Below are 20878 nucleotides of genomic sequence, written 5' to 3' on the forward strand. Positions count from 1 at the left end.
GCTGTTTTAGGGTGCTTCCTGATGCAGCAGTTTCTGACTTGTGAAGGATCTCTTCTGTGGTGTGCACCTGCCGCTGTTCTTATCCGGTTATTTCCGGATGGACCCACTGGTGGCTTCCAGCTCCTCACACCGTACACAGGTCAAAGAGCTTGCCTAGGGCCAGGGGTTCCAGGGGTGGGCCAGCACTGAACTGCAAGAAGTGCCCCCCTGGCCGGCAACAGCAGCCTCATCCCAGACAACAGAACCCGCCAATGCCTTTTGATTTTTGCCACTCAGCCTGGCTAAAGTGAGCCACTGTACTTTTATTTTGCATTTTTCAATAAATAAGGCATTCTGCTCACATGTTCATGAGCCTTTGAAGTTTCTTTTCCTTTTTGCCTATTTTAATCCTTTTGCCTGCTCTCTTAATAGAGCTGAGTCTTTTAATTGTTGATTTACAGGAATAGATCTCTATCAGCACACGTTACACTGAGTATTAGTCCTTTTTCAATATTAGACATGCAAATGCCTTGTTCCAGTTTGTCACCTGCCTGTTAATTTTGTCCCAAGTGTCCTTTGTTGAGCAGAAATCCTTGATTTTGATGTGCATAAATCCATCCATTCTGCCTTGTGATTGTTACTTTGGGGGTTGTATTCAAGGAGGCCTTCATCTCCTCCCCACCCCACCTTTGCCCCAACAGCTCTCCCTCATTTATGTCTTCACCTATGGTTTTCTCTCTCACTTTTAGGCTTTTTGTCCTTCCAGAAGCTACCTCTGTATATGGTGAATACAGAGAAAAATAAGACTAGACAGCTGCTACCACCACCTACAAATGGGGATGGCATTTTATTTGTAGGTTAATTTGGGGCTACTTGACATCTTTATAATGTTAAGTCACCTCCATTCAGGAACACTAAATTCTTTTGCTTTTTTCAGATCATTTTATTTTATTTTAAAGATTTTATTTATTTATTTATTTATTTGACAGAGAGAGACAGCAAGACAGGGAACACAAGCAGGGGGAATGGGAGACAGCCTTCCCGCTGAGCAGGGAGCCCATGCAGGACTCGATCCCAGGACCCTGGGATCATGACTTGAGCCAAAGGCAGAAGCTTAACCACTGAGCCACCCAGGCTTCCCATTTTTCAGGTTTTTTAAAAAGAGCTCACTTAAAATTTCTCAATGGAGGGGTTTTTTTAATCACTTAGTTTTTTTATTGTAGTAAGATAAAATATGCATAACATAAAACTGATTCTCTTACCTCTATTTCAGTACTCAGTACAGCGATATCAGTGTATTCATCATGTCATGTGACCAACCCCGCCATCATCGCTGGAGCTCTCCTCTTTTGAGACTGAAACTGTGTTATATTAGTCAATAATAACTGCCCCCTCCATACCCCAGCACCCACTGTCTTACCTTCTGTTTCTGTGAATTTGACAATTCTTAAGTACCGCATGTATGTGGGATCCTATGGTACTTGTCCTTTAGTGACTGGTTTATCTCATTAAGCACTATGGCCTCAGGGTTCATCCATGTTGTAGCATGGGACAGAATTTCCTTCTTTTTAAAGACAATGAAATTCCATTATCTGCACTGATCACATTTTTTTATCCACTCATACATCAATGGATACTTGGCTTGCTCCCACCTTCTAGTTCCTGTGAATAACGCTGCTGTGAACATGGTGTACAAATGTCTCTTCAAGACTCCGCTTCCAATTCTTTTTCCCATGAATTTTATGTATTTCTTACTAAGGTGATTCTAGACACTATATATTCTGTTGCTCTTATGAATAATACCTAATCTATTATAGTTATTATATTTTCTCACTGATGTGGAGAAATGTTTCTGGGTTTTCCAAGTGGATCTTGTATCACCAACATAGGTGAAATATTAGATTACAAGGTTTGTATTTTGATTTTTTAATGTGGCATACGTATAAAATGTCATATATGCAAATGACATAGAAGACATATATATACTATGTCATTAAGAGAATGTGTCTAGGGGTGCCTGGGTGGCTCAGTCGGTTAAGTGCCGGACTCCTGATTTTGGCTCGGGTCATCATCTCAGGGTCATGAGATTGAGCCCACATCAGGCCCCATGCTGGATGTGGAGTCTGCTTAAAATACTCTCTCTACCTCCTCCTCTGCCTCCCCCCCCCCCCACCCCACACATGCTCTCTCCTCTCTCTTTCTTAATAAAAGAGAGAGAGAGAGAGAGAATGTGTTAAATGTTCCTGCATTAAGTAGAGTGTTGTGTTGTAAAACCTTTATCAAGGTAAGGAAGTTCCCTTCTAGTCCTAGTTTATCCAGAAGTCTTATTATTGTCATTGTAATTAATGTTATCATTATAAGGAGGTGTCGCATCTTATTAATGATTTCTCTGCATCTATTGAGATAATGATATGAATTTAATAAATCATTAATAATCCTTTAATAAATCATAAATATCATTAATATATTTTCTAATGCTGAACCATCCTTACATTCCTGAGGCAAACCTTACTTTATTATAATGTATATATTTTTAATACATTTACATGCTCTCAGCTAGTACTCCATTTAAGTATTTGCATTTCCATTTGTAAGTAATATGAGCTTTTTTTCTATTCCTTTTTTCAAAATGCAGGTTAGGAATCATAACCTGCCTCCTACAGTGGCTGGGCCATTTTTACTTTTTCTTGACATTTGAAAAAACTCAGATAAGATAAGAATTAACTACCCCTTGAAAATTTGGTAGAAACTTCTCATAAAATGGTTTGGGTGGGAACCCACTGAGAAGAAAAATATTAGATTTTAAATTATTTAAGAAGCATTGGCTAACTCACATTTTCAATCTTTTTTTGTGTCAAGTTTTACATTTCCTATTTTCCTGGAAATTTATCCACATCATTTAGGCGTTCCAATTTATGAATGAATAATGACTTACTGTACTTTTGTGTTACTATAAAAAATTTGTTGTGTTCAAAGTTCCCCCATTTTATTCTGTAGATATATATTTTTATATCTTCTTCCCCTCTCTTCTTCTGTCATGATCAGTATTGTTGTTCTGTATTTTACTGATTTCTGATCTTTATTATTTCCATCTTTGTTGCTTTGGGTTTGCTTTGTTACTGTTTTTCTAATGTCTTGATTTGAATATTTAATGCACTTTTTCTACCTTTTTGGTTCCTAGTCATTTTATGTAAAACCATAAATTTCCCATTAAATTCTGCTTCACCACAAAATTCCCATAGTTGGTTCACAAAGATTTAATATTAATATTCTTCAGATTTCTTTTTTTAAGCCAAGGGCTATTTAGTAATTTTAATTTCGTTTCAGGCCACATGAGTATTTTTGGAGATATATTTTCATTATTAAATTATAATTTTATTATACTATACTACTCTTATCAGATACTACTACTAGTAATTATGATTATCTAACAAAATCTCTATGCTGGTGGCTTCAGTACAACAAGTTGAGGCCTCCATTGCAGGCTAGCAAATGGTCAGTATTTGTATTTCAGATGTGTTTGAAAAGAATATACACATTTTTTTTAGTATAGATCTCTATGTATTTTAAATAGCCAAAACTTCTTGATTGAATTACTCAGCTGTTTTAGTCCAATCCCTATTATAACTGGATTCCAGCTAAGGATATCATAAATTGACATCTTTTCCCTACCACTTTCTCTTTGATCATGGTGTGTGGCAAGGTCAGGGCCAAAAAAAAGAGTAAAAAGGACAATAAGTAGAATAAAGGGGTAGTATCTGTACTAGTTAGGGTTCTCCAGAAAAACAGAAGCAAAAGGATATAGATAGATATTTAGTGTAAGGAATTGGCTCATATGATCATGGAGGATTGTAAGTCCCAAATTATGCAGGGTGATTGGTGAGCTGGAGACCTAGGGAGCTAATAGGTTAGTTCCAGTTTCAGTCTGAAAGCCTGAGAACTGGGAGTGCTGATGGGGTATTTTCATCCAATGGCAGGCAGGCCCAAAGCCTAAGTAGAGACATCTTGGTTCAAGTCTAGAGGCAGGAAGAAGCTGATATCCCAGTTCAATGACTGACAGTCAAGATAGATTCCCTCTTATTTGGGGGAGAATCAGCCTCTTTGTTCTATTCAGGTCTTCAACTTATTGCATATGGCTCACCCACAATGGTGAAAGAACACCTTGCTTGTTGTAACAGGAGGAAGAGGAGACTGAATATGTGAACACAGTAAGTCTGTGGTCACCTTTGGTAAATGGTGATGGTAAGACCAAACATTTGGTCTTTGTCTCCAGGTCCTGGCATCAAGCTCCTACATGCCTTCAGATCTCCGGGGTGATAGGCGAATCTTTTGTGTGTGAATGAGCTGAATCCTGGCAGGGGATCCTCGAGAGCTTCAGGATAGAGCCTGGTCTCCAGAAAGATGAAGTCTTTATAAGAGAGTGTTGGGACTTTCAGCCTCAGCCACTGAATTCTGGGGAGGGGAGAGGGGGTAGAGATTGAGCTAATCACCCATGGGCAATGATTTAATCAGTCAAGCTTATGTAGTGGGACGTCCATAAAAACCCTAAGTGAAGGGGTTTGGAGAGCATTGTGGTGGTGAAAACATGGAGGTGCTGTGAGGGTGGCATGCCCAGAATTGTCACAGGAGCTCCAGATAACCCCCTCATACTTTGCTCTATGCATCTCTTCCCTTTGGCAGTTCTTGAGTCATATTCTTTATAGTAAATGGATAAACTAGTGAGTAAAGCACTTTCCTGAGTACTGTGAGTCATTTTAGGGAATTATCAAATCTCAGGGGATGGGTCATGGGAACCCCCAAATTTGTAGTCAGCCAGGCAAAAGTGTGAGGGGCCTGGGCACCTCATTTGCTGTTGGCATTTGATGTAGGGGCAGCCTAGTGGGACTGACCCTTCAACCTGTGGAGTCTGGTGCCAACACCATGTGGCTGGTGTCAGAATTGAGTTGTTGGACACCAGTTGATGTCAGAGTTGGTGGTAGGGAGAAAAAACCCTCAAGGGCTTATAAGAGCTTCTGTTTTCTCTGCAAAAAGATAAAAGCATTTACCAAGAGAAAACATGGTTTAGTAATATAAGAAAAAAATAGAAATATTAGAGTGCCTGGGTGACTCAGTTGGTTAAGTGTCTGCCTTCAGCTCAGGTCATGATCCTGGGGTCCTGGAATTGAGTCCCACACTGGTCTCCCTGCTCAATGGGGCCTGCTTCTCCCTCTACCCTTCACCCTGCTTGTGCTCTCTCTTGCTCACTCTCTCAAGCTCTCAAATAAATAAAATCTTTTTAAAAATAGAAATATTAAAAGTAAGAAGCAAAGGAGACAGTGGGATGGGTGGTTCCTGGATGCTGACTGCCAACATCACCATTTTAGTAACTGGACCTCAGAAGGTCACTTAGCTGCATTCTGCCTCCATTTCCTCACCTGCAAAATGGGAACAGTAACAGGACTCACTTTGCAGTTCTTGTGAGGCCTAAATGAAAGATTCCTGTCATGGTCCTTAGCTCTCACTATTATTAGCTGCTATTATAATTATTTGCAGTAATTGTCTCCTACCCAACCCCCCACGAGAAAGACTACAGGACTTGAAAAGTAGTTTTAATAAGGTAGCCAGTTCCAAAGTCAGTAGGCAAAAATCCAAAACTTCTCTAAATATCAGCAGGGATCAGAAAAGAAATATAATAATAGACAAGCCTCCAACCACAAAAGCAAAAAGACTAGATTGCATATAACAAAAACAAACTTAAAAATTCCTATGGAAGTGTAGAAGTCCGTGAAAGTCAATAAGATGGGGGCAGACACTCTCTAGCAAATATGTGGACTTATTAGAAAGTTATGGTAAATTAAAGACAGTTTGGTACCAGAGCAGTTTCTAAAAAATCAATGAAATAGCATAGACAGTGCAAAACATAGTCCTGAATTCATATGAGAAAACTGGTATAACACAGAGAAGCTGTAACAAATTGCTGGTGAAGCAACGGAATGTCACAGAAACAGTGCTGGAAAATTGGTCATTTACATGGAAGCTTTAAAATTAATCCTTTATGTCATAGCATGGGCAAGAATGAATTCCAAATGGATTAAGTGCCTAAATTTTAAAAGCAATATATTTAACGTTAGGGAAAATGTTGGAAAATACCTCGAATGATGTTGGGGTAGGGAAGACCTTCTTAAATAAGATATAAAGAATAAGATGAATTTTACTGCATTAGAAGTAAAGCTTTTAGATAATAAAAGACACCACCAACAAAGCAAACAGACAGAAGGGAGAAGATGTGTGTGATGCATAGGACTCATGGAGAATTCATACCTAGCTTATAAAAACTACTTCTACAAATCAGTAAGACAAGGACAAAAATCTGAATGGGAACATGAGCAAAGAATATGAATAGGCAATTCAGAGGAGACTAAATCGAAACGGACAAAGATGAAAACATAGTAAAGCTCATTACAAATCAGGAAATGCATACTAAGGCAATAATGAGATGCTATCCCATATACATTGCCTTAGTGAAAAATATGAAGTGTGGCAAGAAATAACTGTTGGTGGGAATGTGGGATGATGGGAACTCTTGTGCTCTGCTGGCACTGGGCATGGGAAGCACAAACTGGCATCGTTACTTTGGAGAAGAATTTGGCATTATCTACTACATGGAAGGTACACATAGCCTGTGACCCAGCAATCCCACTCCTATGGATCAGCCTGGAGAACCTCTCACATGTGTCAGAAGAGGGATATACAAGGATATGGTAGGACTTACTATTGTAGTAGTGAGTAGTAGTGTAGTGAGTAGGATTCACTACTCAGAATGGTAAGAAATAACAGTAAGGAAATGGGAGCAACCTAAATGTCCACCAGCAGGAAAGGGATTGCAAACATCAAATTGTGGCATTTTCATACAGCAGTGAAAATGAAGTATATCAAACCGATGTATCTCAAAAACCTAATGCTAGTGGAAAACAGCTCATTACAAAACAAGATTTACACTGTGATAATCTAGAGTTTTAATGCATGCAAAACAATTCCACATATTGTTTATGGACACAAACATATTTAGCAGAAGTATAGAACTGAGAGGCGCACAGAATGAAAGAAAATATTTGCAAATCATATATCTGATAAGGGGTTAGTGTCCAGAACATATAGAGAACTCCTAACAAACAACCACAAAAATCCTAATTCAAAAATACATAAAGGGCTTGAATAGACTTTTCTCCGAAGAAGATAAGCAAACGGTCAATAAGCACACAGAAAGATGCTTAGCATCACTGATGATTGAGGATATGCACATTGAAACTACAGTGAGATTCCAGCTCACGCCTGTTGGGATGGCTACTATCAAAAAAGTAAAAACAGTAAGTGTTGGCAAGGATGTGGAGAAATTAGAATCCTGTACACTGCTGGTGGGGATATAAAATGGTACGGCTACTGTGGATAACTGTATCGTGGTTTCTTCAAACACTAAAAATAGAATAATCAGGATGCCTTGGTGGCTCAGTCAGTTAAGCAGCTGTCTTTGGCTCAGGTCATGATCCCGGGGTCCGGGGATCAAGCCCCACCTCGGGCTCTCTGTTCAATGAGGAGTCCCCTTCTCCCTCTTCCTCACTCCCTGCCCTTCTGCCTGCTGCTCCCTCTGCTTGTGATCTCTCTCTTTCTCTCTCTGTCAAATAAATAAATAAAATCTCAAAAAAAAGATAGAATCCTATATTCCAGCAATTCTACTTCTGGATATATACACAAAAGAACTGAAAGCAGAGTCTTGAAAAGTTATTTGTATAACCTGCTTTCACAGCAGCATCATTCACAACATGTAGAACATGGAAGAAATCCACGTGTCCGTGTTGGATGAATGGATCAGCAAAATGTGGTCTAGCCAGACAGTGGAATATTATTCAACCTTAAAAAGGAAGGAAATTCTGTCACATGCTACAATGTGGACAAACCTTGAGGACATTACACTAAGTAAAATAAGCCAGCCACAAAAAGATAAATACTATCGGATCCCACTTATATGAGGTCCCTAAAGTCATCAAATTCACAAAGACAGAAAGCAAGATAGTGCCTGCCCGGGGCTGAGGGAGAGGATCGGGCAGTTCATGTTTAATGGGAACAGAGTTTCAGTTTGGGAAGATGAAAAGGTTCTGGAGACGGATAGCGGTAATGGTTGCACAAGGGTGTGATTGTACTTAATGCCACTAAACTTTGTTCTTAAAAATAGTTCAGATGGTAAATTTTATACTATGTGTATTTTACCACAGTAAAAAAAGAAAGAACTGAATGCCAGAACAGAGGGGGTGGAGAGAAAAGTGATTCCACAGGAGAAAAAAGAGTTCAAATGTAATTTATCTTTTAAAAAAATCTCAAACTGTGGCATAATAGTAAGTTTGTTAAATTCACCAAATTATAGTGGTAAGTACATGAATATTCATTATCTTGTTCTCATCACTTTTCAGTGTTTTGAGACATTTCATAATAAAAAAGAAAATAGATACATGAAGACATGAACCCCAAACCCTAGAGTAGGAACAAAAACAACAAGTAGTCAAACAAGGAATAAAAAATTTAATAAAAGGAGAGATTTCTTTTGTATTTTTATTGCATTAGTTTTTATCTATAAAGGTGATGTTTATTCTTTCAAGAGACTCACAAAACTGGCCATTGACCAATCTCTGTAAGAGAGAGCATACAGAGGGAGATGCAAATTTGCATCAGGAGAAAAATGGAATTTAACTTCAGGTGAAGAGGATTTTTTTAAAAAAATCATGAGAATGTGTCATGAACAATTACTCTCATTACATTCTAAATGCTCAATGAAATGGACAACTCTCTCGGAAAATCTGTATAATCAAAAATCAGCCCAAGGAAAAGTAGACAATTAGTAGATCTCAATCAGCTTAAAATAAGCTAAAAGTGAAGCCAAGATCAACATGTAAAATATTTGTGTGTGAATTCGACCAAGTCATTTCATGCAACTTATTTTGGAACATGGAAACCTAGGGCACCATTCACAGAAGGCTCTGACCGATTCTGTTGGCAAGTGACTAACAAAACACTTGTCCCCAACCCCTCCACTTTCATCAAACTCTGCAAAAGAGGCCAAAAAAATGAAATATCCACTTTCTCAGTCTTCCTTGCAGTTAGCGGTTCCCATATGACAGTTCTGGCCAATGAAACACAAACAGACATTTCCTGGGAGCCTCGGGGAAAGTTCTTATTTTCTTGATGGAAGGAGGAGGCCATCTGGTGCCACCATCCCCTTGCTTCCTGCCATGGACAGGAATCCTGGAGCTGAGATGGCCATCTTGCAGCCATGGCTGAAAAGCCAAGAGTCTGCAGAATGAAGGCCCAGATCTGGTTGAGTAACTGAAGGAAGGTCAACAGCCATCTACCCTCTACACTTCTTGTCCTGGACTCTGTTGAAAAGTTTTATATTTGTTTATTTGTTACTTATGGCTGAGTCATTGCTAAAATAAGCACAAACCTGATTTAAACCCAGTCAAGGACACCATAAGAAAGTTAAGTTACAGCCAATCTCATACATAAACAGATGGAAATAATCCCAAATAAAATATTAGCAAGTCAAAGCCAGCAGTGCATTAAAAGAAAATGCCAAGTAGGGTTTAGTCCAGGAATTTAAGGATAATTTAACATTAGAAAAGTCATCAATGTTATTCACTTCATTAGCAGACTAAAGGAGAAAAACCATCTGTTCATTTCAATAGATGCTAAAAAAGCATTTGATGAAATTCAAAACTAATTCATAGTAAACATTCTTAGTGAACCAGGTGTAGATGTTATCTTCTTTAATTGAATAGAACTTTTTACAGAAATCTGCAGCAAATATCTTACCAGGAGAAGAGGAGAATTTCCACGAAAGTGAGAAGGTAGACAAGGATGTGTGCTGTCCCTTGGATATCAACTCTAGCCAATGCAAGCAAATAAGAAAAAAGAATAAGCATGTATTTTGGAAAGGGAGAGAGATAACTGTCATTGTTTATAGGCAACACAGAGTCATCTATTTAAAAATCTAAGAGATTCTACAAAGAAGCAACATTTCTCTGGCCTTTTTTTTTGATAGCTATAAATTGCACCTCATACAGTCCTTAAGACTATTAATAAACTTGTTGCATGTAAGAAACTTTGAATGCACATGATAAGCACTAATAAGGCACAAGATCAATGTTCCTAAAGACCAGTCATAACCAATTAGAAATTGGAAAAAAATCTTCTTTTAAAAAATTTATTTATGAGGGGTGCCTGGGTAGCTCAGTGAGTTAAAGCCTCTGCCTTTGGCCCGGGTCATGATCCTGGGATTGAGGCCTTCATCTCTCTGCTCAGCAGAGAGCCTCCTTCCTCCTCTCTCTAACTGCCTCTCTGCCTACTTGTGATCTCTGTCTGTCAAATAAATAAATAAAATCTTTAAAAAGAAATTTATTTATGATAGCTATCAACCAATGGTATATCCAGAAATAAACCTAACCAGAGATGGGACTTTGGCAGCAGATGACAAAATTCCTAGAAGGAACAAAACAGAAGTCTGGAACAAGTGAAGAGATGAAGTGGGCCCAAAGGATGCCATGAAATGTCATCACCTTCTGAAGTAAGTCAGGTGTTCAATGTAATTACGATCCATATCACACAAGGACTTTTCCTAGAACTTTGCCATCAGTGGCAAATGACATGAGAAGAATGGAAATCTGTGGATACCCTATAACGGGCTGTAAGCACAGAACAGGGAAACCCAGAGTCACCTGCTTAAGTCACTTCCTCTTCCCTATGGGTATGCCTCAGTCATGGACATGGAATGTTTGGTGCTTGCAGATCCCCTGCCAGCTCCCATGCCAGATTCTGCTCCCCAGTGTCCAATGCCCTCCAAAAAGAAGCACTGACTCCTGATGATGCTAACATAGGATGACCGCTTTTGCCCTACAGTTAATTATCCATACTTTGGTATCTGACAAATCAGATAATTGAAAAATAATATCCCACTGTTTTAAAAATTATTATTGCAGCTGCCTACATCCTCAGGGCAACTAACAGGATGAGATCAAGTGCTTTCCTATTTTCCACAGTCCACACTAGTCCCAGTGGCTTTATGGCATACAACTATAAGGGATTTAAGTAGGAGTGGAAGATTTGGATCCCTGGGCACCATAGCTTCAACTTTATTTTGAATACAAAACAATCCTCCAAAACGAGTGTTCCTAGCTGCATTCCTGCCCATGTGTGAGCCCTCCGGTTGATCAGCAGCTGCCTTAACTTTTGGCATTGTCAGACTCTGTGATGGTAGCCATGCGAGTGGGTAGATAGTGGCATTTCATTGTGATCTAAATTGGCATTTTTACAATTATTAACAAGGCTGAGCACCTTTAAAAATGTTATTATATTTGAGTACAGTTGACACATGATGTTCCATTAGCTTCAGGTGTACAACACAGTGATTTAACAATTCTATACATTGTGGTATGCTCACCACAAGTGTAGCTGCCATCTGTCATCATACAGCACTGTTACAGTATCATTGACTATATTCCTTATGCTCTGCCTTTCATACCTGGGATTTATTCTTTCAAAAACTGGAAGCTTGTCCCTCTCACTTCCCTCCACCCAATCTGCCCAAAACCCAGCCTCTCCCCCCAGCAACCATGTGTGTTTTCTGTGTTCAGAGGTCTGATTCTGCTTTTTCTTTGTTCATTTGTTTTGTTTTTTTAGATTCCACAAGGCTGAGTGCTTTTTCACAGGTGTGTTGGTATTTGGAGATCCTCTTCATGAAAGGTCTGTTCAAACCGTTTGCCCATTTTTCTCTCAAGTTACCTTTTTAAAAAATTGATATGTAGGGTTCTTACTATATTCTGGGTTGTAATCCTTGTCAGTCCCTGCAGATGTATTCTCAAGTCTACTGCTGCCTTTTCCTTCCTCAATTTACACCTGCCTGCCTTTGCTCACCTGGACTTTTAGGAACTGACTTTGTGACATGTGTGTCACATCTGCTCCCATGGGCATCTAAACATCTGTGACACCATAAAGCCATTCAGCCCAGATCTCTCTGCTGAGCTGCAGACTCACAATGCCCAACTCCCTTCTACATTCTTGCTATTCAAACTAGGTCCACAGACAAGCAATGCCATACCCCCAAGGGCTGGTTAAAAATGCAACATCTTGGGCTACATCCCAGACAGATCTCCAGAGCCAGAATCTGCATGGGAAGTAAGATCCCCAGGGGGGTTTATGTGCATATTCAAGTTGAAAAAACCCTGCCAGCGCCCCCTCTACAAAGCTGTGTTCTACACACTAGCACTCAGCATGTCTTGGGGAACAGAGGCAGCTCCTGCATATGCATCTCCCACCTCCAGTAAGTCCTGCCAGAAGTCCTGCCTCCAAGAAGGCCCTAGTCTCCACCCAGGGTTCAGGGGGAATCAGGACCTCCCACAGGCTGAGACAGCTTGGCCCTTCCACATGGAAGTTTCATGTGCCCCCAGAAAGAACACATGCCCAAACAGGGATACCAAGTTGGATATATTTAACTAAACTTAGCAAATTAATGTTTTACACACACATTTCAGTATGTCGGCTATAGGTGAAATCTTACTGCAGATAATCAAAGGCTAGATCAGGAGAACTTTGGCATGGAAACTCTAGGCCAAATGGGGTCCTTGGCCCCTTGGCGACCATCCCCACAGAACCCCAAGCACACCCCCCCCCCCCAGTGCTCTGTTGGTTATCTCCTCTCCACCTCCTAAGTAGCTCAGAAATCCCCCTGCTTCTCTCCCTCTGGCTATCCATACCACCTCTCCACCAGTCTGTGGCCTCCTCTCCCAGGGAGCCATGCTCGACCTCCTAATACCTATTATCCACCCTTCAGCCAGAACATTCCTTCTAAAACACAAATCTGTTTGTGTCAGTTGTGGCTTAAACCAATTCAATCCCTCCCTGCTGCTGTCAGGATAAAGTAAAACTCCAGACACCCAGCTAATTCCAGCCCATCCCCAGCCCTCCCACCATGCCACCAGTCAGGTGAGCTTCTCTGTTCCCCAAATAATTGACTTTCATGAAGGGCTCCACCAGCATCCATCTCTCCATCCAGAAGTTTCCTTCTCAACCACCTGCCCTAGCTTCCAGGACTGGATCAGGGCCCTTGGGCCCTCTGCTTCCCCCTCAGAGTGCATGTTACCCTCTCCCACCATGGCCTGTTTAGGGATCTCTTTCCTGGGTGGAACCCCTGGGCCACTGCATCCAGAACCACACCTGTTTGCTTGCAGCGGTGTTGGCACCCAGTACAAGGCTGACCCTGAGCCGTCCCTCACCTGCTGGGGGTTATGATGGCTAAAAAAAAGCTGCATGCAAGTTAGTGTGCAAGTCTGTGTGGACAGGCATGTCTATTTCTCTTGGGCAAATGCTGAGGAAAAGAGTGCCTGTGAAGTGTGTGTTTGACTTTACAGAAAACTGACCGTAGCTCCCTTTCCATGCTGCTAGGAAGGAGAAGGGTGACAGTGGGTCCCTCATCACCAAGGACCTGGCTTCCTCCAGCAGGGGTCTGTGCTCTCAGCAATCCAAGCAGGGGCTCTAAGGGAAGAGGAACCAGGTCCTCCCCCAGCATGGGGGGAGCTGGCTTGCTGGCTCCTCCTGTCTTCTCTCTGGATCCTTCCACTCACACTGCCAGTCCCCACATGCTAAACACTTCTGGTGATCTTCCTTGTGGCCATGCTGTCCCCAGTAAGGTTGTGAGGAGCTCTTTTTTGGAGCGATTGGATGGAGCTGGGTCCTCATATGGACTCTGACCACGATTAGGACCAGACTGCACACAGGGTTATTCCCCACCATGACGGGGCAGTTGCCATCCAGATGGATGGGGTCTCCTAATATCCAGGCCTAGAGGTTCCAACTCCTGCCCAAGGTGACACCTTAGAGGGCTGCCTTCAGTCTCATCCTGCCTGGGACTTCTACATCTAGTTATCTCAGCCTCTTATACATGGACCAGAGCAATCTCCAGCTTCTCTCCTGGGTGAGAATCCAACCTCTACCCAAGGCAGTCTAGAGGCTCTACTGAGGGACATCTCCAGCTCATTTCATCCCTAGACAGAACTCCATTCGGTCCCTTCTAACTGGACTACGGCATGTCCCACTGTTGGCCTGCAGACCTTTTTCCTAGAGCCCAGAGTGCTGCTTTCTGGTCTGCACCCTCAGCCTAAACCCTAGGCCCCAGCCCTGTCCCACAGACAACACTGACCACACCCTACTCTTGCCACATCTCCCTCCTCCTCTCTCCTTCCCACCTTTCCCCCTCTCACCTAAGAGGTTTGAATCCTGCTGGAGTTTTGAAAGAAGATTGGCTGGGGATTGACGAATGTCAGGGTTTACCTGTGAGATAGAGCTGAAGGGACTCCATTTTCACCAATTTTTTGCTAGGCCCCATTTTATTCATGCGCCATAATTTGCCTCTGAATAAGCCAAAGAAACGAAGTTCCCACTCCACGGGAGAAGCAAAAAAGTTCATCGCTTTCTGAGTTTGTCCTAGGCCCCAAACACCTCATGACATCTAGGAAGAGCCAGATCCCAAACACAGGCCGGCACACTAGCTTCAAACAAGTCTCAGCTGATGCTGGCATCAACACCTCTACCTTCAGTAGTTTATGAAATAACACCTATTATTCACCTGTCACTTACCTTTGCTCAGACCCTATTCTGGATTCCTAGATGAACATGTACCCTGGACCCCTTTCCAATATAAACCCTTAGCTCCAAGCGACAGACAGCAGGACTCATTCTCCCTTCCTTACTGAGTCTCCCACTCTATCTGCTAGTCTCCACCCATCGGTTAACATTCTTAAATAAACTGTCTCCACTTGCTGCAGTTCACGTTTGATTTGTTCCTGCTCAAAGCCAAAGATGGTCTGGGGCTGGTCCTATGGGACCCTTCTCTGGGCCCTCGGATCAGGCCTGCCTGCATTACTTGGGGCAAGTGTCCCCTACTGGAAGGTACAAAGGCAGCTTCTCTGCACTGTCTGCCAGCTTGGCATATGTGCCACGTGCCCTCAGTTTCTAAACTGTTCCTTTGCCTTGTCCCATTGGTCACTCCTGGCATGCCCTCCCTTGTCCCTTCCAACTGTCTTTTTAAAAAAAGAAAAATCAACTTTGAGATAAAATTACATATAATGAAGTTCATCTACTTTAGGTGTGAAGCTTGAATTTTGGTAAATACATATAATCATATCTTCAACACCGTAATTGTGGTCTAGAATATTTGCATCACCTCAGAAAGTCTCCCTGTGCCTCTCTACAGCAGACCTCCATCCCCACCCCTCCCCCAGGTGACCACTGATCTGCTTTGTCACTACAGTCCCAGCTGGCTTTTATACCTTCCTGTGTTTTCTGTGGTCCTACACTGTAGAATGGGCTAATCGTGTTTATTTCCTGTAGTGGTAGGAAACGTCAAACGTCAAACTTTATAGAAATAAAAGGTTTTATTTGTGTAATTGCATTGTGTGAAATGGGGTAGAAGATTTTTCTCCAAATCTGAAATATTTTTCATTCCCTGCCTTAAAATGTGGCCCACTTTGCAAATCCTGAGGCTACCACCTGGGTGAGAAAGGCAGTCTTCCTTCTGGGCAGCTCCAGCCACAGCCCTGCCAAGTCTGTGAGGTGTCACAGAGGGAGAGAAGCATACGTGTTTCATCACCAGCCGAGAAAGTGTCGTTTCAGTTGGGAGCCACATACGACAATACAGAAGGGCAATGCTGGGATAGCAGGCCCAGGGAGGGCACTTTGAAATACTATGCAAAGGATTTTCCTTGCAGGGGGGATCTGAGGGTCCTGTAGCCCTCCATCCATTGATGCTTAGGCCTCCCCAGGCTCTGGTGGGAAGAGAAGAGCCCCACAGAGAATAAAGAAGTGGTTGTCTGGGTTCACAAAGAATGAGCACAGACACAGCCCTGAGAAGGGAGGTCAAGAAATTGCAGAGCTGGAGACCAAGTGAGTGTTCCTGGCAGTTGGGGCTGATGGGGGGAAGGGGAGGAGTGGCCATAAAGGGCAGCACGAGGAAGGGACCAGTCAATGTTTTCATGACATCTACACACATAATAAGAGACACAGAACTAGACAGGCACACCATATCAGTGTCAGTGTCTTGGCTTCCATGTGACGCTATAGTTATGCAAAATGTAACCACTGGAGGACAGTGGGAGAAGGGGACAGGGTCTCTCTGTACTATCTTTGCCCTTCCTGTGAATCTATAATCATTTCAAGATTAAAAAATTAAAAAAAAAAAACAGTAGTGAACTAAGCTTGGAGTGCTGAACAGAGAGATCTTTATAATAAGCCACTGCATTGGGAAGAAGGATGAGATTCATGTGTTTCAGGCAAATGCAACCCCAGTGGGTAAAGAAGCTGGACAAGGTTGGCAAGAGGCGAGGGAGGCTGAGACTGCCTGGGTCCCAGAAAGGGGACCAGCATCCCTTCCTTCCAACTTTGCCAGTGCAGGGACTGGGCAAGATGGCGGGAACCCGCGTAGGTTGAGAAGGCTACATGCCTCTTAGGGAGACCCTGTATTCTACCTGGCACCAACACCCTGTCCCTTGATCATTGTGGTGGCCTTTCAGGGCAAAAGTCCGGAGGGAGGCTCATGGAGCCCCACACACCTTTGGGGAAACAGCCAATGTCACCTGAGCTCCAGAGGGTGTGGAAGAGCCCAATACGAGGGCAGTGGCTAGACTCAGGCTGAGAAGCCCTCTGGACCACAAGTCACAAAGTGATAAGGACATGAGCAATGGACACCAGCTCCTCAATACCCAAAATAACAGGGCCTAGCCCCAATCAGCAGGTGCCAGCCTATAGTACCCAGCATTAGGCAATGTAAGCACCCAAGGCAACCCACACCTCTCCTGATGCAAGAGGAGAAAGGAAAAGGAGAATAATTTGATAGAATATTTACCCAAAAGAGATGAAGTTTAAAAAGTAACTGCCACATTAAAAATGTTAAGCTTAAGGGTGCTTTTCTGAAGACAGAGTTGTCTCAGGATATAAGAGGAAGTAGGACAGGTAGGGGATAGAGCAGGCGTCTCATTCACAGGACGAGCCTTCACACTAGGCCTGCTTGGGATTCTGGGGTACAGTCAGCTGGGCAGTCCCCTCCTCAGGGCTCCAGACCCTTCATACAATGGAAAATTCAGCAGCTCAGAATTTTCAAGGTACTTCAGACATGTCCAAAGCCAATGCTAAGATGGTTCCCTCATCCCTGGCTCTGTTCCAATGTTTCTCACATGACAATTAATGGGACCATTATGGTGTGTGTGCAGGGCAGAAGTCAGGGAAAAACCTCGACATCTCTACCGTTTACCTTTTACCCCCAACCCATCTCCCTCTCTCTGAATAGGCTGCCCCCAAGCCCCATGATCTTGCTTGGATTAATGACTCCTACAATAAACACAAATATTGAGTGTTATGTTATACATCTGAAACTAATATAACCTCATATTTCAATTATGCCTGAAAAAAGGATCTTAATTTGTAACTACATATTTGTGATACTGTTTTCCTGCCTGACAAAAGTTATAATCATTCCTTGGTAGAAATTAATAGTCCATAATTAAATTTCCCTGCTGTCTCAAAACTGTCTTACTACAATTAATTTTTGGAATCTGGATCTGAACAAGGTCCGTATATTACATGTAGTTGATACGTCTCTTGTTTGGGAAGGTCCTTACTCGTGTGTTTTGCTTTGTTTTGTTTTGTGAGAATGACAAGTTGCAGAAACCAACTCAGTTGTCCTGTAGATGGTCTTACATCCTGAATTTGTCTTTTTGCTTCCTTCTGGAATCTTAAAGCCAACAGTACTGGGAAAACTGGTATCCACAGGCAAAAGAATGAAATTGGACCCTTACCTTACACCATATACAAAAACAAACTCAAAATGGATCAAAGTCCCAAAGTTACAAAATTCTTAGAAGAAAGCATAGAGGAAAACTTTGTAGCAGTGGATTTGCAATAATGTCTTAGAAGGACAACAAAAGTAAAAGTAGATAAAGTGGACTATATAAAAATTTAAAACTTCTGTGTATAAAGGACAAAGACAAAAGAATCAAAAGGCAACCTATGGAATGGGAGGGATATTTGCAAACCATACGTCTAATAAAGGCTTACTATCCAGAATATATTAAAAATTCCTATAATTCAAAACAATAAAAATGATTTTTAAGAGGGACAAAGGACTTGAATAGACACTTCTCCAATGAAGATACACACAAGGCCAAAAGCATATGAAAAGATGCTCAACATCGCTAATCATTAGGGAAATGCACTTCAAACGCACAATGAATGACTATCTCACACCCATTAGGATGGCTGCTGTAGAACAAAGAAAACAAAACAGCAGACACTAATAGGTGTTGACAATGACGTAGAGCAATCAGAAGGCTTGCACACTGCTGTGGGGGTGTGGAAGGATGCAGTTTTGTTGTGGGAGACAGTATGGAGGTGCCTTGAAAAACAATTCCACTTCTGGATACCTACCCAAAAGGACTAGAAGCAGGATCTCAAAGAAATAACTGCATGTTCAAAGCAGCATTATTCACAATAGCTAACATGGGGAAGCAACTCAAGCATCCTTTGACAGCTGGATGGATAAGCAATATGGGGTCTCTACAAACAATGGAATATTAGTCAGCCTTAAGAAGGGAGGCAAGTCTGTCACATGTTACAACATGGATGAACCCTGAGGACATAGTGTTCAGTGAGATACGCCAGTCATGAAAGGACACATACTGTAGGATTCCATTTACGTGAGGTACCGAAGTCAAATTCACAGAGATAGAGAGTAGAACGGTGGGTGCCCGAGACTGGGGGAGCGGAATGAGGAGTTAGTGTTTAACAGGGACAGAATTTGTTTGGGAAGTGAAGACATTCTAGAGATGGATGTTGGTGATGAGTGCCCAACACAGTGAATGCTGCTGAAGCATACACTTAAAATGATTAAGATGATCAGTTTTATGTTATATTTATTTTACTATAATTAAACATTTTTGGGAAAAAATTAAGAACAAGCTAGTAGATTTCCCCAAAACCATTCTGGATTCTTTGCTTGTAACCTACTACATTTATATACTCTGTATTATACATGTAAACCTAAATACATGCAAACTTGTTAAACTCCAGCAAATAAACCTTTTAATTAAAAAAATATATATCTATGCCAGACCAGTACCTTTCATCCTGAGTCTTCCAAAGAAGGACTGACTGGCATAAATGTCCATACTGGCCAGAGGCTCAATGTTCCTCTGTATTAGGTCATAGGACATGCAAGCCAGACTCCCAATATGGTTGGCCAAGTGACCTCTGAGCACAGTCATCTGGCCTGGAGGGACCTTTGGTTGCAGCTATTCTGGGGTGGGACGGGCAGATAGTGCTGAGATACAGGAGAACTGTGACCCCAAACTAATGGGGCAGTAGGATATGTAAATATTTGTGGGTCTGTTATGCTCAATACAATGCTAAGAGATTTCCAGATCTCTGAGTAATGGAAGACTGTAAAGAAAAATGCAACTAGCCAAAACTGGACTCAAAAACTAAAAGCCTTTGAGTAGACCATAGCATGACAAATCAAGTCTGAATAACAGTGCTCAAAAGCTCTGGGCCTAAATGGTTTTACAAGCCAGGCTCTTTCCAACTTGGAAATAATAGCTGTATAGTAGCCACACCATATGAACATATTATTTTTGTATTAACTTCCAGCTGGGGCTGGGGCTCCCAAGTGTAGCTGATTCTCAAACAAGCAGTAGGGAACTTACTAGAAATACAAACTCTCCACCCCACCCCATACCCACAGAATCAGAAATTCTGGGGCCCAGTCTCGGCACTCTGCATTGTAACAAGCTCTCCAGGCTAACCAAAGTCTGAGGACCCCTGGGGTGAAGGGACCATCTCTACTCCATGGATTTCTCCTCCATCCTTACCTGGGTGATTCTAATTCTTCCCCGTAAAGCCCTGAGTCCAGTTCTTGGTGTCTTTAGTTTAAACACATTATTCTTCATTAGAGAGAATGTTCAGTCCATTTATATGCAATTTCTCAGGTTTATAATTTGAATAGCAGGAGCCCCATCAAATGATTTATTTTATTTTTTAATTACCAAACTAATAGATCCTTGTTATCGAGAAACGGAAGAGGCATAAAAGCAGAAATAAGGAAGTTATGATTACCTGTAATTCTACCTCCCAAATATAATCTATGTCATCAGTTTGGTATGCAAACTTCCAGACCATTTTCCTATGCACAGAGATGTTTCTATCATTCACCAGAAAAGGGATCAACTTGTATAAACTGCACTATAACTTACCTTTTTTATTTCATAATATATCATGAACAATTTTCCTTGTTAATCAATAAACTTTCATTCGCTTTCTCAAAGCCCTTATTGTATGCGCCAGTCTCCTATTGTTAGAATTGATTGAATGAGTTTGTATTTGGACAGTGCTTGACACCTGGTAAGTGCTACACAAATAATTGGCCTCCAAACGTGTTAAATCCAAAAGCCACAAAAACACAGAGAAGCTGGCAAATCTGCAATCATAGTGAAAGATTTTTAACACTTCTGGGAAAACCACAAATCAGGTACACTCAAAACAGGGAGCTATGAGGATTGGAATAACCTCTGAGGGTCTTAACTGTGTTCTCACGTAGACCACTCTCATGGTGCATTTTTCCTACACGCTCCTGTCCCCCCTTAACCCAAGGGACACTGTATAGTGCCCTCCCGGCCATGCCAACATCCACCTGGCTCCCAGGTATGTTGCTCTGAAATTCAAACCTGCATTCATCTCTGCTCCTAACCCCAACTTCACCATGGCTCCCTTATCTGGGCACACATGTCCCTGGAAGGTGGGGCCACCAGCCTGGCCAGCCGCCTCCAGCTCCCTTGCC

The sequence above is a fragment of the Mustela nigripes genome, chromosome 2 (genome assembly GCF_022355385.1).
Source record: "Mustela nigripes isolate SB6536 chromosome 2, MUSNIG.SB6536, whole genome shotgun sequence".
Classification (NCBI taxonomy): domain Eukaryota; kingdom Metazoa; phylum Chordata; class Mammalia; order Carnivora; family Mustelidae; genus Mustela; species Mustela nigripes.